Here is an 11,830-nt window from a genome sequence, read left to right on the forward strand (position 1 = left end):
GTTAGTGCTGCCATTCAGCCAAGGGCCTGCTGCTGTGGAATGTGAGGCTCCATTCATTCACATGAGTTAAAAATGCATTTGTGCCACCACAAAGCCCTGCCTTGTCCTCATTGTTTTTGACCACACCAATAAAACACTTCCACATTCTGAGGGACAAGACACAAAAATGAAATTGCTAATTTTACTCCTACTGATACAGGAAAAAGGAGGGGTTTGTAGGGGTGGGGGAGACTTTACAAAAGTCAAGTCTTTGGACCAGATAAAGAGTCACGGTAGAGCTGAAAGTTTGATCATGATAAGAGCTGGGATGGAAAAGTAAGCACACAAAAGACAAACACAGCTATTGAGCGCAGCTGAATGTGTGCAGCGTTTCTGTGCAGACACAAAGAACCCAAGAGCCAAGAACAAACACAAACACTCATGTGGACTCACTCTGGGAAGCCCCGCCCTCGGAAACCAGCTTCACAAACACGTTTCCCTCCGTACAAACTCAAATGTGACATGAATCACATCTGTATTCATCTAAACACGGTTCTTTTCTTTAGAACAGGTGTCAAACCTACGGCCTGTGGCCCAAAACCGGCCCACCAAGGGCTCTGATCCGGCCCACGAAAAAGCAAAAATTACGATTAATGATGTTAATAATTACTATTAATAATGATATAAGCAATCAAAGGTGTTAAAATCATGTTAGTTCAGGTTCCACATTCAGACCAATATGATCTAAAGTGGATCAGAACCAGTACAATAAGAATGAGGCTGTGTATTGGCAAGAATGTGGTGATACGAATCTAATGACAATACTAGGATCACAACATGATATATCATGATACTGTTAAAAAGGAAATTTTTTGTTTGTTTCTTTTTTATTATTATTATTATTTTCTTGAAGAATTGAATTACACCAGAAATCTGCACAAATACTAAACACAGTTTTATTTAATCCCAACAGGGTCTAATGTTATATCACAAAATGTTCCTATGTTTAAACAGAAATTCTGTTTTACAGACATTACAGTTTCAGATCCTGTTCAAATGTTCACATTCTATTAGTTTAGAACTAGAGATGTAACGATTACCAGTATAACGATAAACCGCAGTAAAATTGCAGACGGTTAGTATTACCGTTTAAATTCTAATTATCATGATAACCCTGTTTGATTACCGCACTTTTAGGGGAAAAAACCCTATGTAAAGATCTACTTTTATGTCAAATATTTGAGTATAGTTTTAATTTATTACAATTTTAATTGTATATACCTAATATTTGGAACCAATATTCACTTTTAAAGTCTTTGAAAAGGTTCATTAAGCATCTTTGTGTTATTTATGCAATAAAGTATATACATTTTTCAAATCGGATTTTATATTTTTTTGTGTTTTCTGTCCTTTTATGTTTTTATAGTAGGCTAAAGTGAAAAAAATAATAGGCAGATGATATAAATGAAGTTGTGCTGAAAAAACAGATCCCAAACATGGGTATAGTAAACATTTGTTTATATATTATATAGAGGCAAAATCAAAAGTACTGAAAAACGGACAAAATAGGCTCAGACCAGTAAGGGTTAATATTTGAATGGTTCTGCAACAGAAGGTACATTGTGCCTATTATTTTATTTGGTTTTATTTTATTTTATTATTTTTTTCAAAGTACAACTTGGTTAAATTATTTCAGTGTGTGTATAAGTACTTTTTGAACAGTTTGAGCACAATTTCAACAATACCGCGATAATAATGATAACGTGATAATTTTGGTCACAGTTACCGTGATGAAATTTTCATATTGTTACATCCCTATTCACAACTAACATCAGAACATTATTTTAGTTCAGTCCCAACAAAGGAACTACCATCTGCCTCTCAGACAGTAAAAAGTGCTTTTAGGATGATTCAAATAACCATTATTTAATAAAACAGTTTTAAATAATAAGAAATAAAATATAAACAAAGAAGAAAACCAAAAAATTAACCTCTGTCATATATTATATAATATTGATACAGTATCATGAAATGAAATATCACAATATATTTCAGAACCGATATTTTTTTACAGCTCTAAATAAGAACAGAATAAACTGTAAATAATGACAAATACAAGTTTAAGAGTAAAAAAGTCAAATTAAAAAAAAAAAGCTGACATTTACAAACTATCCTTTAACAAAAAATGTGAATAATCTGAACAAATTTGAACAACATGGAATGTCTTAATAGAAGTAAATGTCATTTGTACCAATATTCTGTCTGTTATTAAATGTTTAGTTTATTTGTAGAGCCACTGTGATCTGAAGGTTATAACGAACATGTGTTAAAGATAAACTGAGACAGAATATTGGTCAAATTATAAGAGCTGAAATGATTAATCGATTAGGTGCTTGAAGCAAATGCAAAAATTCACGATTCAATTTATCGACTCGAATTGATTGAAGGGAAATATTCTATTGCAGTTTTCCTGAACTGAAGCTTCTTCGTGCGTCACAATAAGCGTCCGTGTGAAACAACAGTGGAACCAATGTTTAACAGCAGAGAAATGAAGGAAAAAGTTTTGATTCAGGAGAATTGTGGTTGAATGATTTTTTTTGGATCACTTTGAGTCAATTAATCGTTTCAGCTCTACAAATTACGCTTATTTTTCTAAAGAAATTGTAGTTTTTCACTTTATTGACATTTTTAAATACACTGTATAAATGTAAACCCTTTCATAATGTACTTCTTTTTTTTTCCACAGTTCTTATTGTACTGGTTCTGACCCACTTCAGATCAAACTGGTCTGAATGTGGAACCTGAACTAAACGGACTTTGACATGAATCACGCCGGCTCAGGTTCTTGTCTCTAGAACCTCAGACGTGACGGCGCTGCCACACTTACTTGACATAATCCTCCAAAAAAAACACACAAACCCTCCCACAGTGAAGTGTTCAGGCATAGTTTCAGAAAAACAACTGTGACCTAAGACACCACCGACGCCGTGACACTGAATCATCCCAGTATTTATGAAGGTATTTATTTCCCTGAGCTTCAGCTGAGTCCATGGGTTTACCCTCAGATCTGCCTGGTGCGTTCAGGGGCCACAGGACAGATGGGGCTCTTTGGGGCTATTTAATATCTACGACAGCGTATTAGGGCCACATAAGAAAAAAAAAAAATAAAGCAAATAACTACAAGAATAAAGTTGTAAAATATCAAGAATAAAGACAATATCATGAAAATAAAGTCGTATAAAAAAAAAACAGAATTTAACAACAATAATGTCGTACTTCTATGAGATTAAAATCGTCATACTTTGAGAATAAAGTCATAATATTATGAGAGTAACGTCATAATTCAAAAACAGGTGGAAAATTATCCTAATTTACCAGAATAAAGTCGTAAAATATTGAGATAAAACCCGTAATTTTATGAGAATAAAGTCAAATACAAAAGAGTCCTAATTTTACCAGAATAACACCATAATTTAAAAAAACAGGTGAGAAAAATATAATAATTTCCGAGAATAAAGTTGTAAAATATTGAAATAAAACCCGTAATTTTATGAGAATAAAGCTGAATACAAAAAAAGTCATAATTTTACCAGGATGAAGTCATAACATTAGGAGAATAATGTCGTAATTTAAAAACAGGTGGGAAAAATATCATAATTTACGAGAACAAAGTAATAACATTTTAAGATAAACCCTTAATTTTACAAGAATAAAGTTGTAATATTTGAGAATAAAACAATATTATGAGAATAAAGTCCTATTAAAAAAAAACAGTTTAACAAAATAATGTCATACATTTATAAGATTAAAGTCGTCATATTTCGAGATTAAAGTTATAATACTATGAGAATAACGTCATAATTCAGAAACAGGTGGAAAAATATAATAATTTACCAGAATAAAGTTGTAAAATATCGAGATAAAACCCGTAATTTTATGAGAATAAAGTCCAATACAAAAAGAGTCCTAATTTTACCAGAATAGCACCATAATATTAGGAGAATAATGTCGTAATTTAAAAACAGGTGGGAAAAATATCATAATTTACAAGAATAAAGTCATAAAATATCAAGATAAAACCCTTAATTTTATGAGAACAAAGTCGTATAAAAAAAAACCATAATTTAACAAAAATGTCATTTTTATTTTTATGAGATCAAAGTCGTCATATTTTGAGATTAAAGTCATAATATTATGAGAATGTCATAATTTAAAAACAGGTGGAAAAATATCCTAATTTACCAGAATACAGTCGTACCCACTGGTCTGATAACAGAGAACTGGCACATTCTGTGAGGTTCTACTTTCATTTGGGGTTTACGCGCAAAGACCAAATACTGAGACTGTTAGCTCCGCCCCACCAAATACTGAGCCTATTAGCCCCGCCCACCAAATACTGAGCCTATTAGCCCCACCCACTGTCAGCACATTAGCATTAGTCGTCCACTCCAACAGAAGTGAAAGTTGATGCTTTGCTTGTTGCGTTCGTTGTAACTGGAAACGCTGTCATCAACAAGGATTACGGCTTAAGATTTATAAATGGTGACTTTTTAATCACACTATTGCGAATTTCATTTCAAAATATTACAACTTTAATCTGAAAGTACGACATTATTTTCATAAATTATGTTTTTTTAATACGACTTTATTGTCATAATATTGTCTTTATTCTTGAAATATTACGACTTTGTTCTCGTAAAATTATGTTTTTTTTTTCTCTATTTTACGACTTTATTCTCGTCGTGATGTGTTTTTAATTTCTTATGTGGCTCTAATACGCTGTCGTAGACATTAAATATCTGAGTAAGACTTCATTCTCGTAAAAATTATGACTCTTTGAATTCGCATTTATTACAGGTTTTTTCTCAATATTTACGACTTTATTCTCGTAGTGACAGGTGTTTTTATTTCTTATGTGGCCCGAATACTCTGTCGTAAATATCTACCAATCAGCTGAGGACAGTTGGATCATTTACTGCTGATGTCGTGCCCTCGTGTCCAACCACAGTCAGAGGGAAAACAACAACAGAACAAAAAACAAACCTGTAACATAACGTCTGAAATCTGACATGAGGAGACGATGTAATCCTGTCTGTGAAACTCCTTCTCTGCCTTACAACACAAGACAAAACCAGGTGAACAACCACAAAGGACGACAGTGAACGCAACACAAAGTCCAAATAAGGTGAACGACCGCAAAGGACAGTGAACGCAACACAAAGTCCAAATAAGAAAAGAGGAGGAGACTGAAAGTATTAAAGGATGATGGAAACATAACGGAAAAGTGAAAAAGAACCAAACAACAGGTAAAAAGAACAGAGACGGTTTCACTGATGGGGTTTCAAACCTCCTGAGACCCAGGAAATGCAAACCACGGCTTTGTTACATCATCAGAATAATAATAATAACAGCATAATGCAACCGTTTTTTTCAGATGCTTGTGTATTTATTGTGGAATGTCTTTTCAAGCAGACACTGTTTTTGTTTGTTTTTTTTTTTAAGGTTTTTAACCCATAAAGACCCAAACAGCCGCTAAATCTAAACTGTTTAATACCTGTTGATCCACTAATCCTGTCAATCCATGTCAATAATTGGTGTAAAATACAGTTCATCTTTTCATGGTCATCAGATAAGACCATAGTTGGACGTTCAGAAGCTTCGTAGTTTACCGTGGAAACACCGTCATCTTCTACAACATTGATTAACCAGTAAAACCCATGGAGATGGAAAAAAAAAAATGCAAAGAAATAATAATGTGAAAAATGAAGCAAATAATAGACTAAAAGTAAGTTTAAAAAAAAGACTAAAATAAGAAACACAATGAACAAAAACAGCCAAAGTCAACAATAAAAAGAACAAAATGAATAAATCAACAAATACATGAGATGAAAAAAATAAACCACAAACTGAACACATTTTTTTTTTTTTTACAAAATTAAAAAATAAAGTGAACAAAATGAACAAAAACAAATAAGAAAATACACAAAATAATAAATAACTGGGAGAAAATAAGCAACAAAATGGATAAAACTTGAAACACTGATTCCCCAGTCAAACCCATGGAGTTGGATCAATGACAGTGGATGGACACACTGTTCAGTTATGACAGGATTGGACTGAAAAAGACACTGTTTATTCAGTTTTCTCTGTTTTTTATACAATAACCTTTGAATTTAATCTGATGTTTAATGAACATCTACATGATCAGTGAATTAAATATAGAAAAATGCATGATTTACAATGAAAAATGGAAATTACAGAAGATAATATTAGAATAAATGGTGATAATCATTAAAGAAAAAGTTTAATATAGAGGAAAATACCATCACAGACATAGTTGTAGGTCTTTAAGAGTTAAATTTTAAGCTGAAATTATAACATATAAAGCTCTAAAACAGCAAAGATTCTCACTGGTTTCATTTTATATTGTCTTTATTTAGAGATAACTAATAATTCAATAAATAAAACTACAAAAATTCAATTGTTCAATTATCTTTCTGTTCATTTAATGATATATTTGCCTGAAAAAGACACTTTTTCTTCAGTTTTTTTCTGTTTCTGATATAATAACCTTCGAATCTAATCTGAGCTTTAATGAACATCTACATGATCAGTGAATTAAATACAGAAAAATACATGATTTATAGTGAAAAAAATGCAAAATACAAAGGATAATATTATAAGAAATGGTGATATATCATTATAGAAAAGTTAAATATAGAGAAAAAGTATGTTGGAATGACCACAGAAGTAGCTCTGGGTCTTTGTGGGTTAAGTTTGTGGGGGTTTTGTTTTGTTTGTTTTTTTGTTAAAGCTGTGAAACGTTTCCCACTGTAGGGGACAAAACTCCATCACTGGGTCTCCAGAGGTTCGAGAACTAACACAAAGCAGATCTAAAGAGTTCACCATCAGGATTCCACCATGAAACACCGCCTCTGTCTGCGTCATGTTCACACATACAGACTACAGGGATGGGATGCACGGGCGCGTGGGCACACACATGTACGTGCACGCCCTGCTTTAGTCTTGACTTTTCCAGAACTATGTGCTGATCCGTTCTCCGTCATGCCCCAGAGGAACCCTCATTATCATGATCCTTAAATGTGCCCTTATGTGTGTGTGATGTGGCTCCAACACACACATTATTATGGGTTGTTATTATTAAGGGAGTAAGAAAATAGTTCCACAATATATAGCAGTATTTCATTTCACAATATTAAAAAGTACTGCATGGATATTTTTTGGCATTTATTCAAATGCAGATATTGTTTTTTGGTTTTCTTCTTATTTCTATATTCTAGGGATGTAACGATATGAAAATTTCATATCACGGTTATTGTGACCAAAATTATCACGGTTATCATTATTATCACGGTATTATTGAAATGATGCTCAAAATGTTCAAAAAGTACTAATACACACTGAAATAATTTAACCAAGTTGTATTTTGAAAAATAAAGAAATTAATTAATTAATTAATTTAATTAAATAATAGCCACAATGTACTTTCTGTTGGCAGAAACATTCAAATATTAACATGTAAACTATCAAATATACAAATGTGCATTAAAGATGGCACCTTATGGACACTGTTTGACCATTTTACAGATCAAATTTGAATTGTTTGAGTTTCTTTTTCATAGAAAGATGGATAGAATGATAGAACGATAGATAAAATGATAGAACGATAGACAGACAGACAGATAGTAAGTACCTGGAATGCTGCTGCTTCTCCAGTAAATGTGCAGTACCATTAGTTTTCAAAGTGCATTAATCAAACACAGTTATCATGATAATTAGAATTTAAATGGTAATCCTAACCGTCAGGAATTTTACTGCGGTTTATCGTTCTACCGGTAATCGTTACATCCCAACTATATTCACATGTGTATTTTACTCTGTTCTTTGTATATTATAAATGTACTACTGTGATACTGCAGGTCATACATGTACTTTTTTTTTTTTTTTAAATTAATACCACTGTTTAGTTAAATAATGGTTATTTCAAACATCCTAAAACACTTTTACCATCTGTACGAGGCAGATGTTGGTTGTTTTGTTGGATTAAACCAAACTACTGTTCTGATGTTGGATGATTCAGGGACTGAACAATATGTATTTATTACACAACTGATAGAATAGGAACATTAGAGCAGGATCTGAAACTGGAACGACTGTACAACATAAGTTTATTTATTTATTCATTCATTCATTCATTTATAGTGTGTTTTCTGTACTGGTGAAGCTGGATGTTCAATCAAATTTATTTAATTTATTTGTAAAGCACCAAATCATAACAAAAGTTATTTCATGATACTTTACATTTACAGCTGGAATAAACCAGACTCAGTTAGGTTCTAACTTTATTTATCTGAAGTTTTTATAGAGGAAAGTTTTTGTGATAATGCATTAGGTAATAATAATAGTAATAAGAATAATAATATCGTTAGTATTTGTTCATATTTCTGGTGTAATTACATTTTTCCAGGAAATAAAAACTATAAGAAAAGATAAAAACTATAAGAAACTATTTATATATTTAATCGCCTCGTTAACAGTATCGTTATATATTGCGATATATCGTATCAAGGTACTAATAGTTATGGATTTTTCATTATAGTTTAGTTTTATTTAGTTTTGACTTTTTTTTCTCTAATACAGTTAGTTTTAATTAGTTTTTAGAGCACGTTTGCTAGTTTTTATCAGTTTTCTTTTTTTTTTTCTACATGCTTAGTTTTAGTTTAGTTTTAGTATTAATTTTAGTTTTGTCGTATCTTTTCTCTTCTTCTCAATCGTATTCAAATAAATCTCAGACAGGACTCTGCTGCTTTCTCCCAACTTTAGTCTCCATGTTTCCAGGTAGAGTGGGGACCAGAAGACGACTGGAAACCACAAGTGACAAACCATTAAATATCATATGTTGCCAGCAGATAAAATTGCTTGACCGAAATAAATCGATCTCATATCAATCCGACATTGACGAAGACGAAAATGAAGAGAATTTTATCCAGAATTTTTACCCGTTTTAGTTTTGTAAACACACAATACAGTTTCAGTTATCGTTTTTGTCTTTTAATTATAGTTTTTATTTATTTCAGTTAACGAAAATTTTTTACAATTCTAGTTTTCGTCAGTTCATTAATTCGTTAACGATAATAACCTTGTATCGTATCGTGATCCTAGCTGTTTGTATCGTATTGCCAAACTCTCGCCAACACACACCCCTAGTTCTTCTGGGTTCTAATGGGTTCTTATGGGTTCTTGCATCTGGAGGTCTAACTCTACCTGGTCTTGTTGGACTCGTACAGATTCTGGACACGGTCCTGTCAGTCCTCCTGGATCTGCGCTGGTGGACTCTTATCAGTCCTCCAGTCCTCTACATGAGCCTTATCTCCTGTGGACCACATGGACCTTCTGCAGACCCTTCCAGTCCTCTACTGTGGACCACATGGACCTTCTGCAGACCCTTCCAGTCCTCTACTGTGGACCACATGGACCTTCTGCAGACCCTTCCAGTCCTCTACTGTGGACCACATGGACCTTCTGCAGACCCTTCCAGTCCTCTACTGTGGACCACATGGACCCTTCCAGTCCTCTGCTCTTCTTTCTCTAAATGACCACTTTAACCCAAAAACACACAGCTGCTCTGAGAACACGCCCTCCAGATAACAGCATTAACTCTGCCAGACACTCACTTCCTCACCGGTTCAAACACCAGCTCAAACAGCAACAAAAAAAAAAAAAAGAAATAGGACCGGTGGAGCAAAAGGCCTGAGAGTCCGGATCCAGTTGAGACCAGAAGACTCCGACTGTTCCGGTGAGAAAATGGAGTAAATGCTGGTTCTGTAGTGGACTCCTGTGTCCCTGCTGAGGACTACAGGTCCCTTCTGTCCTCCGTTTCTGTCTCTCGTCTCTGTCGTTTCATTGAAGATGCGTTCACATGCTGTTGGAAATTTTGCCACCAACTGACACTATTAAACTCCAAGTCTGTGGTTTAGTTCAACTGTCATAAATGAAATCCACTTGACTGGAGTGTTTTCATCCTACATGGGGCTAAATGAGGTTCAGCTGTGGGTGAATCCACTCAGCCTGAGTTCGACTATTTCGCATTGAACTCGAGTAAGGAAAGTTCGGAGCTTCTGTGGGGACGTGAACTCAGCATGAATGGAAAGAAGCCCCGAAACACGGAGGACGAAAAGGAGAAGCAGGAAAAAAAAAAAAAAAGTTTACCCACGGTGCACTACTACTCATCGCCAGTCCCACGGGCTCGGGGATTTCACGCGTGACTCTTTCCCTTCCTATCACACGGATCTGATGATGATGCGTTCACGGCCATGTGTCGAAACTGTCCAGAATAGACGCGGCTCCGCATTGGTGCGTAAAAGATATGATGCGTTTGCGGTTTAGTCCCTCATTTTGTCATTTTGTCCCCTGTGCTGTGTCCGTGGAGTGGACACACACGAGCCGCAGTTAGGGCACACGAGCATCTGCGTGACGGACGGTCCTATTGTGTCCTTAAACGCACCATCAGCCTCACATCCTGGAGGTGCATCATCATTTAGGAGGAAAAAAAAAAAAAGTTTAACCGAGCTCAGACCCCCCTGATCGCCCCCCCCCCCCCTGATCGACCCCCCCCCCCCTTCACTCCTCCCTCACCACATGTTTAAGCACCACCACATACATACATATATAAATACACAGGGAGCGCGCGCACACACTCACACAGCACGCGCCCCGTATGCAGATGACTTGTGGGTCTTTAAAAGAACAAACGCAGGCGCATCTTCACCTTCCAGCGGTTTCACATCCTCATATTACTTACAAGAAGCCGCCGGTTGTTTGTTGGCACCTGTGCCTTGCTCAGTGGCAGTTGTGCCCTGTCTATTATGTAGGACACGAGTTCCTAATATGTAATGCGCCCCCCCCCCCCCCTCCTCCTCCTCACCCCCTCCCTCCTCCACCCAGTGCGCCTATCACCGTGTGAATAAAAGACAATTAAAGCACTTTTCTTTCCTCCTCCGACATGTTTTCTTCTCCACACTCTACCTTTTTTTTTTTTTTTCCTTCCACCTCCTCCTCCTCTTCTTCTTCTACTGTTGCCACTAATGTGTCATGTGTTTGGAATCGGAATGAAACGCACACTAACAGATGCGCGTTTTTGTTTTTGACGCTTTTGCGCTGCTGGAAAGTTTTGCCTTCCTTCATAGATGTTTGTCGGGCAGACACGAGTTCAATTCCTACCATTCTTTGAGGAACAAACTTGAAGCTGATTCAACCACGCAAGCACGAGTCAAAAAGTGATCACAGCTCGATTTACGCCTCACACAGTCCGTGAAAAGTGCAGATCGGACGTTATTTTACGCACTTTGTTTTTTTTGTTTTTTTGGACGCTGATAACCGAGCGTAGATCACACGCACACACACATTCTTCCTACTCATCCTCCACATCCTGCCTGCCTCTGTAACCAGTTCAAAGGCACATCAGACCCTCGGATCCACCTCCACATCTCTCCCGTTCACACATGACGCGTCAGTCGGGGTCAAACAGACGGAAAACAGCCGTGCGTACCTGCGTCCTCCGCTCGGATAATCCAGGGTGATTTGAAGAAGCGCAGACAATCCTAAAGGTGAAAGCATGCTCTGTGCACGGACGAGCTGAAGTGCATGATTGAGTAGGACGAGTCCATTCTGTCCCGAGGGGAGGGGGGGTGTGTGTGTGTGTGGGGGGGGGGGGGTGGAGGGGTGGAACGGCGGACTCTTGCCTCTGCGTAACCGCGCACACCGGCCGCACCGACCGTTTCCAATCCGACAAAGCGCTAAATGTGTGGATTTTACGCACGCGGTGACACGG

General features: G+C 36.1%; 1 protein-coding gene across 1 annotated transcript in view; it reads right to left on the minus strand.

Moving 5' to 3' along the window:
• Nucleotides 1–11,617, minus strand: part of LOC115435177 (zinc finger protein 516) — a 91,711-nt gene extending 80,094 nt beyond the window's left edge. The window contains exon 1 of the mRNA XM_030157421.1: nucleotides 11,549–11,617. The gene's annotated coding sequence lies outside the window, so the exon portion shown is untranslated. The remainder of the gene's footprint in view (nucleotides 1–11,548) is intronic.
• Between the last annotated feature and the right edge of the window lie 213 nt (nucleotides 11,618–11,830).

The sequence above is a fragment of the Sphaeramia orbicularis genome, chromosome 16 (assembly GCF_902148855.1).
Source record: "Sphaeramia orbicularis chromosome 16, fSphaOr1.1, whole genome shotgun sequence".
NCBI classification, from domain to species: Eukaryota; Metazoa; Chordata; class Actinopteri; order Kurtiformes; family Apogonidae; genus Sphaeramia; species Sphaeramia orbicularis.